Source organism: Pleurodeles waltl, chromosome 2_2 (genome assembly GCF_031143425.1).
Source record: "Pleurodeles waltl isolate 20211129_DDA chromosome 2_2, aPleWal1.hap1.20221129, whole genome shotgun sequence".
Lineage (NCBI taxonomy): Eukaryota > Metazoa > Chordata > Amphibia > Caudata > Salamandridae > Pleurodeles > Pleurodeles waltl.
In genome coordinates, this window is record NC_090439.1 from 373,452,462 (window position 1) to 373,467,028 (window position 14,567).

A 14,567-nucleotide genomic window follows, 5' to 3' on the forward strand; every position below is an offset into this window, starting at 1 on the left:
AGGGTCAACGCAGTGGGACAGCATCCAAGAACACGGGATGACATCACGACCTACGGGGGAAGGTGCGTTCCGTGGTCTCAAGACACCACATTGCAGTTTCGGGGGACCCTCACCTCCTCCCCCACAACTAACAACATGGGAGAAACAGGTCTTGGCTATACTGCATCCTGAGGGCCACGCAGAAGTAGCTGGAGGAATGGACTCTGATAAGTCAAATCTTTAACTACCATATCCCCCACCCTACCTGCATGCTATCACATACCCCCGCCCTCGACCTCACCCCCATCACTCCAACTCCTCACATATTTCCCATTATCACAAACCACACGTCCCAACACCAAGTCCTGCATGCAACAACAAAGCATCGACACCTATCACCAAGCAAATCCACTACAGATACCCACACAGACTCCAAAACAATTATCACACAAGGTCCTACACAAGAATGTAAACACTGGGGTGCAGGGTCACCCACCCATTGCACACCATGGCACACACAGATACAATAATCATGCCTTTACACCCCTGCAGGACCCCTACCCAACGTCACCGGACAGGAGGTTCCAGACATGTCCACCCCCCACCTACAGAAGAGGCCCACAGTGATGACAGCAGCTCTGTCCAACTGGATCTAGATGTCCAGCCCAGCCCATCTGGGACCTCGGACAGTCTGTTCCCCTGACACAGTCACAGGCCACCACAGAGCCTCCCCCCTCAGGAAACAGCACCCACCCAGCGGGCCCATACCTCAGTCCCCAGGACACATCAAGCAGCAGTGTGTCCACCACTACAGGGAACCAAGGCAACCCCACCACCCCAAGAACAGCAGGGACCTGGGGGCAGTGGGCACACGGTACAGGGGACAGAGGCCCAGGAAAACAGGGGAACTGGGAGGTCTGCTGTGCGACAGAGGGAGGTTGGGCCCAGGGAACCCACTCTCCACGATGCCCTCTCCAACATCATGGTAGTCTACCATCATTCCCAGGAGACGATGGCAACGGTACTGCCCAAGTTTCAGGAGACCCAGGGGCTGCAGAAGGAACAGTATTTGGGGTTCAGGGAGGAACCCAAGTCCATCAACACCACCCTAGGCAACATTGTAGGGGTGCTGAAGGACCTTGTGAACCCCAAGAGGGACACTGTGGCACAATAAGGGGCCCCTGACACTAGCCTGGATGATGAACTGCCCATCACCTCCGCCGGCACTAGTGGACGGGAGGCACCGCCACAGGACCACACCACCAGCACACCTGCAGATGGAGAACCACCCCGCAAGTGGTCCCTGAGATCCAGGACAAAGACAGAGAACAAATGCAAAGACCCCTGCCATGAAATGAGACCACCCTGAATGTCATCCTTCTGTCCCACTTTGTCGCCCTGTCCATCCTTAAACTGCCCCAGCGCCACTTCCTATGCCCCTTTGGACAATGCACCTGTGAGACAAATAACTGGATTCTGCAATGGACATTGCTTCACCATCACCCCTGACCATTTTACAACCCCCTCCACTATTTAGCACTTAAATAAACACCCTTGAATCACAAAACAATCTGGAGTCAGTCTGTGCTTTCACAAATGTTTATTTGCAATAACTGAGGAAAATAGCAATGTCCATTCTATTGTCAACATACCTATGTCACACACATCTAGTCCATGAGGTAACATCGCAGAGGTCACACAGTGGGACCCACATCTGTGAAATGGAAAGGCAAAGTGACAATTCAGGGTCCATACACTGGGTGAAAGTGACAGACAGATGATAGGTCTAACAATTTGATCAGATGTAGGAGGCAGTGATGTCTTCTTTCCTGTGTCTCACTGGAAGTATTGCTGGATCACGTTGTTTCTGTTGTCTATGTCCTCTTCTTCTGCCTCCTCTTCTTTACTGTCCACAGGCTCCACAGCTGCCACAAGACCTCCTTCTGGACCATCCTCCTGCAGAAAAGGCACCTGTCATCACAAAGCCAAAATGTGCAGCATACAGCAGGCCACGATGATCTAGCACACCTTCTTTGGTGAGTAGTATAGGGAACCACCTGTTATATGGAGGCACCGGAACCTGGCCTCCAGGAGGCCGAAGGTCCTTTCTATCACTCTCCTAGTTCACCCATGTGCTTCACTGTAGCGTTCCTCTGACCTTGTCCTGGAATTTCTCACTGGGGTCAGTAGCCATGACAGGTTGGGGTAACCAGAATCACCTGCAAATGTCGAGGGAAATCTGTTCGACACACACTAACCCTTAGGGACAACCCAGACCGAGACAACTATTCACAGGATATAGGGTCCTTGTCCTCACCTATTAGCCACACACAGTGCCTCTGGATTTGCCCTATCACATAAGGGATGCTGCTATTCCTCAGAATGTAAGCGTCATGCACTGAGCCAGGAAACTTGGCGTTCACATGGGAGATGTACTGGTCGGCCAAACCATCTGCACATTCATTGAATGGTAGCTCTTCTGGTTTCTTTACACCTGTTCACTCCTGCGGGGGGGACCAAGGTCACATGTGTCCCATCAATGGCACCCATGATGTTAGGGATATGTCCCAGGCCATAGAAGTCACGTTTCACTAGGTAAATCCTCCACCTGAGGGAACACGATGTAGCCGCGCATGTGTTTTAGCAGGGAAGACAACACTCTGGACAACACGTTGGAGAACATAGGCTGGGACATCACTGATGCTATGGCCACTGTTGTTTGAAGTGGAGAAGTGTGGCACAAGTGGAGAAGTGTGGCACAATGGTTAGAGCAGCAGACCCTGAAGCAGAGATCTGGCTCAAGACCAGGGTTCAAGTCCCGCTTTGGCAGGTCTTGGGCTCAATTCACTTGGACCAGATAATTCTCGCCTCAGTGCCTAATCTAATTAATGGGTCCCACTCTGCAACTCTGGGCAATAGCTTGCTTAATCTCCACAACGTCCCCAACAGCGCTTGGATGCCTGGCTTCACCCTGGGGTTGCCCAGGAGTGGGCACCTCACAGGGAAAAGCCAGGAGGGGTTCCATAGCGGTATGAGTACAGCGCCTTGAGACCCTAACGGGTGAGTAGTGCGCTATACAAGTGCAAAAATTTACAATTTACATTTGAAAAGACCCACTTGCCAGGAAATGGAGTACTGACAAGACCTGCACTAGAGGGGTATTTCTGTGGGATTGCGGATAGCTGACATCAGGTCTGGCTCCAACTGGGCACACAGTTCCTGGATTGTGGCACGATCAAGTCTGTAGGTGACTATTACATGTCTCTCTTCCATTGTCGACAGGTCCACCAGCGGTCTGTACACCGGAGGATGCCGCCATCTCCTCACCTGCCGCAGCGGACGTGCCAAATGGATGAGAACAGCGAGCACAGAGTCAGCCAACACTGAGGTAGTAAAAAAAACTATTTATTGCAAACATTTGTCACTACGCTATGTGCCTGTCTCTGTGTATATGCAAGGCCTATGTATGTGTGACGCATTTAAAATTAATGCCATGTGGCCCCCTGAAATGGCGGCTTCCTGACCTGTAATGTGGGACAAGGGGATATGAGGCAACTGCGCTGGCGTTCTACACTGTTGCGGTAGGTGGTCGAAGACCGTGGCGCAATCCTGCACTGGTTAACATTGGGCCCTATGGGTTCCAGGAGCTAATGACGATGTACGCCGGCAGTGATGGTACGCACCGCCACGGATGTGACTGCCATTTTCTGTCTGTTCACTCACTTGATACCTGATCTTCGACAGGAGAGGACCTACACTGCAAGTGCTGCTGTGACCTCAGTCTGGAAGCGACAATAGCTCATTTGTCTGGGGAAAGGGCCCCTGCCTTCACATCGGAGGAGTTGGATAAACTAGTGGATGGGGTCCTCCCCCAGTACACGCCACTCTACGGTCCTCCAGACAAACAGGTGAGTACACTGTGAGCATGCTGTATGGGCAATGCCTGTTTGGAGTGGTGTGGATGGAAGATAGATACAGGGGAAGATGAGGCCTGCATGATAGGACGGTGAGTGTATGTGCATCAGGGCAATGGTGGGAACATGGGCAATGACTGTGATGGTCCGGACGGTTAAAGTTTAAAATTTTCCCCTGTACTATTCCTCTAGGTCAGCGCCCACCAGAAGAAGGATATTTGGCGTGCCATCGCCAAGGACGTCTGGACCCTGGGGGTCTACCACAGACGGAGCACCCACTGCCGTAAAAGATGGGAGGAAATTAGCCACTGGAGCAAGAAGACGGCGGAGGCCCAGCTGGGGATGACCTTCCAATGTGGGAGGAGTGCCCATCGTACCATGACCCCCCTGATGTCCCAGATCATGGCGGTGGCGTATCCGGAGTTTGATGGGCGCTTGAGGGCATCACAGCAGTCACAAGGGGGTGAGTACCGTCACATCCATCTGACTCTGCTGCACATTGGAGGTGTCTGGGCGGGGGAGCTGGGCAGTGGGTTCCCCTAGGCTAGGGCGAGCTTTGTAGGCAAGGACCCTTTGTGAGGCAGGCTAAGTGTCACCCCATCCCCACCAGCGGTAAGAGCCATCTACACCTAGTCAGGCTCCTGTGACTTCCATGTGTGCAGCAATCAGGCATAGGCCATGTACCCCATGTCACTGTGATTAATTAGGGAACTCTAAGTGCATGGCGTAGTGCAGAGGGCTGCTGTGTCTGTAGTGTCCGCCTACGGTAGCGGTATTGTATGCACTGAACTTGTCTTTCTTCTTTCTCCCCCCCCCCCTTTTTGTGGTCTCCCTGTTCTTGTGTGCATTAGCATCATCAGGCGGAGGAGCTGTGCCACTGGAGCAGGAGACAGCTGCACCCCACATGGCCCTGTATGGCTAGACAACAGAGTCTGAAGTCACCAGTGGGATGGGGGCGAGAGAAGCTCCACGGCGGGGACAGACGCTGAGAACAGCGACACAGACTCTTCCTCTGATGGGAGCTTCTTTGCGGTGGCACACCCCTCTGTGCCCACCGCATCAACAGGTACAGCCGCCACCCCAACTACGAGCACCGCCCTCCCAGCAGCCCCTCAGCGTGTGCCCCGTGGCCGCTCAACCAGTAGGGTGGGCATCTCCTTCGCCCCAGGCACCTCAGGCCCTGCCCCAGTCAGCCCTGCCGCCCTCAGTGAGGAGGCTATTGACCTCCTGAGATTCCTCACTGTTGGGCAGTCTAGCATTCTGAACACCATCCAGGGTGTAGAGAGGCAGTTGCAACAGACAAATGCTTACCTGGAGGGCATTCATTCTGACCAGGCAGCCCAACAGCGAGCATTTCAGGCTCTGGCCTCTGCACGGATGGCAGCCATTGTCCCTGTGTCCAGCCTCCCCCCTCCAACTTCCTCCACCCAGACCCAATCCCCAGTACCTCAGCCTATCCCAAGCACACCATCAGACAAGCAAGCACACACCTCAACACACAAGGGTGGCTCTGGCAAACATAATCACCACACATCCCACAGGCACTCACACAAGCATCATACCCATGCACACATACCAACATCACTGCCTCCACTGTGTCCCCCTCCTCCACGTCTCCCTCCTCCCTCCCTGTCACGTCTCCACTCACACCTGCAAGCACCACATCTTCGGCCACTACCTCTATCACCAGCACGCCCATCACCACACACCGCTCACGTGCCCTCACCACCCCCACTACCATTAACACACCCCTGTGTCCTCTCCCAGTGTGTCTGTGAGCCCTCCTCCCAAACTACACAAACGCAGTCACACACCCACCCAACAGCCATCCACCTCACGACAGCCTCCAGCCCATGCACCTTCACCCAAAGTCAGCATACGAACACCTCCTACAACCACTACCTCTTCCTCTACTCCCAAACCCCCTCCATCTACCCATCCCAGTGTGTCAAAAAAGCTTTTCCTCTCAAATGTTGACCTTTTTCCTACACCCCCCCGTCTGTCCCCTAGGGCCCGCCTTTTCAGGACCCAACCCAGCACCTCAGCCACCCCACATCACCGGCCACAGTGGTGCCAGCAATATCAGGATTCTGGAGTGTGCCAAGTAACAGGGCTGCTAGTGTCCCAAGGAGCGAGTCCAAGGACATTCCCCCACCTCCAAAGCAGAAGAAGTTGCCCACATCCCGAAGGGAGAAGGCCAAAACACCTGCCACCAAGATCTCAGCCAAGACAATAGTTGGGAGTGGCAAGACAGCTGAGCCACCATCCAAGGTGGGGAAGGGCCTGAAAACGAAAAACAAGTCAATGTCGTCGCCAACCTGCACAGCGGACAAGACCGCCGACGGCACCGCCGACTGCACCGCCGCCACAGACACCGCCGCCAGCACCCCAGATACTGAGCCCTTCACCAGCACTGCAGACACTGTGCCCTTCAGCAGCACCACAGTCAGTGAGCCCGCCACCAGCACCGCCGCTACTGACACCGCCGCCAGCACCGCGGTCAGTGAGCCCACCACCAGCACTGCCGCTACTCACACCACCATCAGCACCGCAGTCAGTGAACCCGCCACCATCACCGCCGCTACTGACACCGCCTCCAGCATGGCAGTCAGTGAGCCAGCCACTAGCACGGCAGTCAGTGAGCCAGCCACCTGCAGCGCAGTCAGTGAGGCCACCACCAGCACCGCTGGCCCAATGACCGCCACAAGCACCACCACACTAATGACCGCCGCAAGCACCGCTTCTGCTGACCCCGCCCCAAGCACTGCCAGTGGCCATGCAACATCCTGAGCCAGTGGCACCAACGCAGATATGGTTGCCATCCCCAGTGGTAATTCGTACGAGGCTGGTGGTCAGTTCCAGGGGCCTGGGCAGCTTCGATGTTGCCCCACCGTCAGTGGTAGTCACATGCACTACCTCAGTCCTTGGCCGGATGAAGCACTCTGAGCACAAAGCCCCCTCCAGAACCAGTGGAGAAAGGCATCCACTACTTCAGTCCTTGGCAGGATGAAGCACTCTGGGCACAAAGCCCCCTCCAGAACCAGTGGAGAAAGGCATCCACTACCTCAGTCCTTGGCAGGATGAAGCACTCTGGGCGCAAAGGCCCCTCCAGAACCAGTGGAGAAAGGCATCCACCTGACAGACTGTGGCTTTGCTCTCCCCAGGATACAGCAGTGGGCAACCAACCCACCGGAGAGACTTGAGAGACTGTGGCTTTGCACTCCCCAGGATACAGCAGTGGGCAAACCACCCAATGGAGAGACTTGAGAGACTGTGGCTTTGCACTCCCCGATATAAAGCAGTGGGCAAACCACCCACTGGAGAGACTTGAGAGACTGTGGCTTTGCACTCTCCAGGATACATCAATGGGCATGGAGCCCCCTCGTGGAGCTGGCGTTGTGCACTCATCCGGCTGAGGTGCCCCCTTCCGTTCCCCCTGAGGTGCCTGTTTTATTTCGATCTGATGCCCCTGCAGTGTTCTCTCCATTTCGATCGGGTATCGAGTGTGGGCCTCGCCCATGCATGTTGGGCCCAGTGGTCCACGGACTATATAGGTGCAGTACCTGGACTTGAATTCTTGGTGTACATATTTGTTTATAGTGTATATAAATTTTTGACTAATGGATGTTTATTGATTATAATGGTTACAATCATTTCCTTTTGTCCTTGCGTTTTTCCAGGGGGGGTTGGGGGTGTAAATGTAATGTTTCAGCATGTATTGGTGTGTGTGTTGGTGTGGGTCAGGGTGGGGGCGTTGGGTGTTGCGTGTGTGTGTCACACGCTTTTTCCTACCCCCTCCTCTGTGTTGTAGGTGCAGTACTCATCGTGGTCGTCGCCGCCGTCGGTTGTGCTCCTGGTGGAGGAGCAGGAAGACTATCGCAGGGAGTATTTGGAGTTCAGGCTCCATGGCGTCCTGGTTCCTCGTGGGCTGTGTAGAGGTGGGTGTTTTCCCTTCCAAGTCCTGTTTCCTCCGTGTTTTTGTTCGCGTTGAATCCGCCCCGAAAAAGGTGGCAGATTGGCCGGTCATAATAGTGTGGGCGGTACATTGTCTTCCGCCGGCCTGTTGGCGGTGACTGCCATGCTGTTTGTTTGTACCGCCGTGGCAGTTGGAGTGTTAAAGTGGCTGTCTATGTTGGCAGTTTCCGCCATGGTCATAATTCCATTTTTTTTCCACCGGCCTGTTGGCGGTTTTACCGCCGCTTTACCACCGACCGCCAGGGTTGTAATGAGGGCTATAGTGTTGCACATGCCCATTTTTAATGAGCTACATCTGGCTGATGTTTATTGTCATGTCATCACAGTGATGAAATATTGACTATTCGCTCCAAGCCCCTTCCAGTATGTGGCACTGACAATAGCCTTAAGATGGCTGACTTACTTTTAACATGGGCTCCAGTGTAGTAGTCTTTGTGAGAGCCTGTGAGCTTCAGAGTCTCTGCAGGTCCCGATTAAGAAGAAGGAGTGCCTTATGAACTAGCCGCCAGTTCCTGCCTCCACTCTGGTGGGGGGAGAGGATTAGGTAGGTCTCTGGCAAAACGCTCTACAGAACTCATGTAAATATTTTCAGCTCTGATGCAGGTGGTGAGAATGACTGCCTTCAAAATTCTAAAAACCTTGGGTACAGTTTATTTTATTTTACTCTCATTACTCTTCCTTTCAAACATTTAAGGGAAATGCACAAAGGGCAACTCCACTTCCACTCAATAGAACTATTTAGCACTCAAGTTGGTAAGCCAGTTTTAGCCTTGTTATGACACAGATGGCATTATTCATGACTACATTGCATGAGCCATTTTTTGTTGTATGTCACTACTGTGTTTTATGCCCTCATCAAGAGAATTCTTTCAGATGTTCTCATTTTATCATTTCTGTGATTATTTCAGAACAGCTTTTCACAGACCAGGTAGACACCACACACTTTTTTTTTGCAAGAGGTTGATTACATTGGGATCACCATTAGAGACAACCCCCATGGGAGTAGATTAAGTTCTTGGTCCTGAAGAATTGCACTGATCTTTGTAGGGCATCAAATAGGCAATAAACACGTTGACCTTATTCCATTTACACACCTGAGTCAGAAGGATCCTTGTCCCCATTACTGACTCTCCTTATTGCGTTTGACACGGGTCCCTGCACAATAAATGGCTTCTGGATCACCCCTAGTCATTTTTAACTAATCTTCTTTGCACCAATCTAGTCACCCTCATAACACCACACTTTCAGTGCACCTCACCATTCACATCAGCAACCTGAAAAGATCTCCGGTAAAGAGCCTCCATGTGGGGCCCCTTGGGCATTGTAGCGCTGGCCCACTGTGGAGCTGTCAGATGATGAAGCATGAACCCCTCGGGTGTGTAAAGGCTTTTTCTCCTAAAAAGGGCTACTTCCTTCTGGGGTTCTGACCTGTATGCACCCATTTTTTGTTTTTGTAGGAACTGCATACTTACGCTTAGATATAGTTAGCTGGGGGCATGTATGCTGGACTTTTAATGACCCTTGGTCCCTTCTTTGCTATGAAGATTTAAGGGGATGCCTAGTGGTAGCTGTGGGTACCTGGGATCTACGTCTCCCCATTTCAAAATAGAGGAAGCTGACTGTGTAGCATCTTCATCTGGCACAGTCAGTTTGCCTGCTGATGGTCTTTTTGCCTCTGCTCCTATGTTGGTGTTATGGAGCAGGTGCAAGGCTAAATAATTCCCTCATTTGCATGGAGACATGTCCAAATGCATAAGTGGAAACACACCCCTGACATTGTGCAAATCATATCTAGTGCCAGTCTGATCCATAGTACAGAAGGTGCTATGTAATCATCTGTTCCCCTTCTACAATGCTAAAGTCCCTGAGAATGGAAATGACATTTTTGAGCCATGAGGACACTTTGTATATCACAACTTCTGCAGGCCAAAATCTGAAGAACATGTAAAAGCCAAATTGCACTGTCGCAAATTCAATTTGATACTGTCCTCATTAATCATATGACAAGGACACCAGTGTAACTTCTGCAGGGAGTACACTGCTGGAAAGTCGAAGGAAAATACAGGAAACTTATGTTCACTAACTAGGAATTAGATTTTCCCTCCATGGGCACCTTATGACCTGACACAGCCACAAAGCCAAATTTGGTGAAACATTACCACAAAGGCAAAAGTAGTGTACACCTACCCTCATTAATATGAGAAGGGTTAATAAAAGCGTAATATATTAAACTTGTAGGCTAGGGGACCAAAGACTAAAATTAGAGCTGGGTATAATAATTCACCTCCCTAGAAAGAGTAAGTTGATGCCAATCTTGAACCTCTCAGAAATTGATGGTGAGCGTGGGGGAATTAAAGAAGATGAAATTATCAGTCCTCAAGAGTTAGGGCCACTTTAATTACACGTAGATTGCATGGCAAAGATTATAATTCCTGCTCAGAACAATCACATCTGGTATAGAGATACAAATAGTTCTGGACTTAAATTGCCAGCTGAAATCTCCACACCAAAGGCCAGCAAGTCTGAGTTTTCGCCCAAAATCGGAAATAACATCTTGCTCGGGATCTCAGATGTACTGTGTCCTTATAAGGGCAGGTGTTCCTTAATTTTGAAAAATAATTGAGGCATTTTATGCTTGCTAGGCCCCTGGTGGAAAGTGTCAGCAGGGCTGTAGATAGGAGGGGGTGAGATGGGATTGTGGTGGACAATTGCACGGCATGCTTATGCTTGTGTGGGAGGAGCACTGTCTGCTCCACACTGACTGCTGCAGGAGAAAGGCGAGGTTGGGATAATTCTGCTGCCCCCTGCTGCTGACTGTGCAGCAAAAGTGGTAGGCCCAGAATTATCAGGTCTGAGGTTTTCAGGCACAAAAAAAATAATGGACGGAATGCTGAACACTATCTAACATTCAACCCAGGCATGTTGAGCAGAAAAATGATGGATTCAACCCAGATCTGTGACCGGGGCTGAGTATTTGAAATGTTTCAGACCTTCGTCCATAATCCTTTTGTGTTGCTAAAATTGCCTTAAGTGGCCAGGGTATGCCCAAAACGTGAGTCTCTTGCACACTGTGTGAATGGATTCAGGTTAATCTGGCTGAAGAAGGGTGATACCCTGAAACTGGTCCCAGGATAGTTGTTTCCAGTCCAGGGAGGACCTGGCCTGGCAGTTTGGGCTGGTCTCTGGTTTGTTCCCATGGGGAGCAGGGTGAAGAATGATTTGCATATGGGTGGGTCCAAACTGGGGTGACATGGTGAGCAGAAGAACAATGGATTAAACTCTGATCTGTGACTTGGAGGGAGTGCTTGAAAAGTTTCAGCACTCCGGCCATCATCCTTTTATGTTGTTGAAGTTTTCAGAGTCAATTATTCAGTGACTGTTGGAACAGGTCTTTTTGCAGCATCACCCCCAGCTTTTTCCCTTCTGCTGCTGGACCCGTTTTTGTTGGCATTAGAACTCTGTGCACTCTGTAATTTAGGGCTTAGAGAAATCTGCACTTGATAAGGTGGTGCAAAACGCCAACCAGGTTTCTTCTGATCTATGCTGGGAAAATAAGGACACATCCTTTGTGAATTTGACTTAAAGATTTCCCATCGCTGTAAGAAATATATAAAACCGGTAGTTGTCAATGACTGCTATGATGTTGCTATTTAACTCTCTTGAGATTCATAAGCTTCAACGAATGAGCTTTGGGACACGAAAATTATATTGCTGCACATTTGCAGTTCATGAATTCATAACTAGGCATTTGTAAATTGCAAATCGAGTGTAAGAACAGTGACCTTAAAGAATAAAGACTTTGCGTACAGGCTTAATGACATGTCACATTTACTTAATGCCATACAGGTTCACATGCTGTATTTAAATACAAAGTGAAATGTTTAATTATTAAAGTCTTATGGAAATTAAATTATATGTCAGGATATTATGTATAATAAAACAAAGGCAGCCTGTCTAAATTGAACCTCATTTAATGTTGAACATTTTATTTAAGTGTCATCAGCAAGTTCTGTTAAAAATGTGTTACCTGTCAAAATATATTTATATTCCCTTGTTTTTGCTCTTTCTATTTTTCAGGCTGAATTATATTGAGGATGAAGAAGAAATGGTTTCGATACAATGTTAACCCTGAAGTACACCTATTATCAGAAAGACGTTGTGAAAGATTATATTTTGAAATAAAGGTGACATGCATGTTAGTATTCGTATACAACTTAGTGTACCTGTGCAGTGCAGCTTCAAGTAACAACCATCTAGGTGAATTAGCACTGTTCATTGAGATATTAGTACACTTCAGCCACTGGCTAATATCTCTGTGAATAATGGTATTTTTCCGATTCACAAGGAATATATCCACAAAGTAGTTTGACAGTGCCAGTGGCTACTGCAGCAATGTGTGCTTTTTGAGACTAAACATATTTTTAGTCAATGTTATCTTTTAGATTGACGAAACACAACACTTTCCCTAACAATGACGATTTGTGAAATACATGGCAAAACAAGCACTGACAAAGCTAGAACTCCAGGCCACAACATTGACTATGCTAATTCTTGATAGATTATGCTAAATGTAAATTGAAAAGGCTGTTTCACAAAAGCTATTTTTGTAGTCTAAATTTGCACAGTTTGCTAAAACCCACGAAGTTCAGGTCCCCATATATCCTGACAGAAATCTAGTCTTAAAACATAAATTACTAATCAAATGTCAAGAATAAAATTTACATGAATACAAATTAACTTTAAATAAATAAAATAACAGTTATTAGATTAAACAAAATATATAAATAATCAATCAAATATGCAGTTTATTTCAAATCATTATTTCCCTTTCTATCCCTCACAAACCCAGCAATCCACTACTACTACATTCCAAATTGATAATTAAAATGAAAAAACAATTTCCCATTTAAGTAAAGTAAAAAATAAATAAAACAGTTGTACTAACAGTACTAACACTTAAAATACTAATTTATATTAAATTGTTTCAAAAACAGCATTTATTACAGCTACATTTGGGTAAATATTATTAAATACAGAAATATTCTTTAACAAAATCTCATGTACACAATAAACAATATTCTTATCTTCGATATTCTTTTCCATGCTATTTTTGTTGTGATGATATATTTTGCATGATATTCTTCTTGCACAATATTGTTGATTAAATATTTGTGTAATTAACCCCATAAACTAAGTTTTGCTAGCGCTCCAGGTTGGTGTTTATTCCTTTTATTGTGGAACAATCATTACACTGGTGATAAAAGATGCCTGCATCTTGTTGTGATCTGTTTATAACATATGTGCCAAGAGTGGAGAGGTAGCAACATTGCAGGCACTGGGTTTGCAGTGGCACATTTCTTCTGTTTTTGAGGAGGCCATTCTGTACTCCCACATGTTTCATATTTGACAGGGAAGGAAAATGCTCTGGTGGATTATAAGAGCCATGCATTTCCATCATCAATAGAATTTCACCTTTGCCTTGAGGTCTTTCAGCGGTCACTGACCGGTCTCTGTCCCAATAAGATGCCTTGCTCCATGCATTTCCTTGAGGACTCTGTATCTGGAAGCTTTGGGGGTGGGTCTATTGTTCTTTGGCGGCCATCAGGTCTTCTCTATGCTTTTCTTGTGGCTCTCCACCTTCCCAAAGTCTTGAAGAAGATTCAAAGGGAGAAGATGTCCAATTTTCATTGCCACCTCTATTCACTTAAGTAGATGACATGATAAAGGTAGCCTGTTGTTTTCTTTGTCTGTTCTATGTCTATTATGTTCACACTGGTTACACTATTTGCTGTGAGTAACAGTTTTCTTCATTGTTACTCATGCATAGTCCTAATTAAAATTCTGGCCACTTTATTTTTAAGTGTGATACCACCGTTTTGGAAATGTCAGTGTAGAAGGCACACTTTGCAAACTAAAGTTATTGTAAATTTGTATTTATGACATTTAAATCTCTCTACTGCTCATTGATGAAATGCGGCTATATAGACATCATAAATTGATAGTTTATGGCTAAATGACCATAAACTCTAGATGAGTTTTGTGTCTCTGCTTTTTGGAGTCTTTGCCTTTGATTTAATTTTGTTTATTGAAGCTTTTTATTTAACATTGTCAGTGAAATATATCAAAAAAGTAAATTTCTCCTTCTGTTTTATCCACCAATCCAAAATACACCCATCATTTAGTCCATTTGTTCGTGGATCTGCCCTTTCTTCTCTCTGTTGATGGTTTTCCATTTAATGTTCAAATATGCACCCATCCACTTGGCGTGCTCTTTATCTTTGTGATTAGCCACCATAACCTGACTTTGTCCTTCTGGCTGTCTTCATCTATCAATCTATCTTCAAGTGTTTATTTGTGTTCATATTTGTCTCGATCCATTTTCTGTGTAAACTAAGATACTCATATTCCTTTAGTTACGAATGCAAATTCGCATTATTTGTTTACAAATTTTTGAATGTACATTATCTAATGGATTTGACCTCTTGGTAATGTTTGCCTGTATTGTGTTATTTTATGAGTAACCACACCGGCTCTTGTTTGTAAGATTATGGTAATTCCACTGTGGGAACACCTGTCAAAGTTGTAAAAATTTACCATGTTTGTGGGTAGTCATAAAGTTTTGGCAGTCGGTTTCTAGACCTGAAAAAGATTAGAGCCTTAGTTCGATCAAGAACTATTTAAGAAACAAGGGCAGCACAA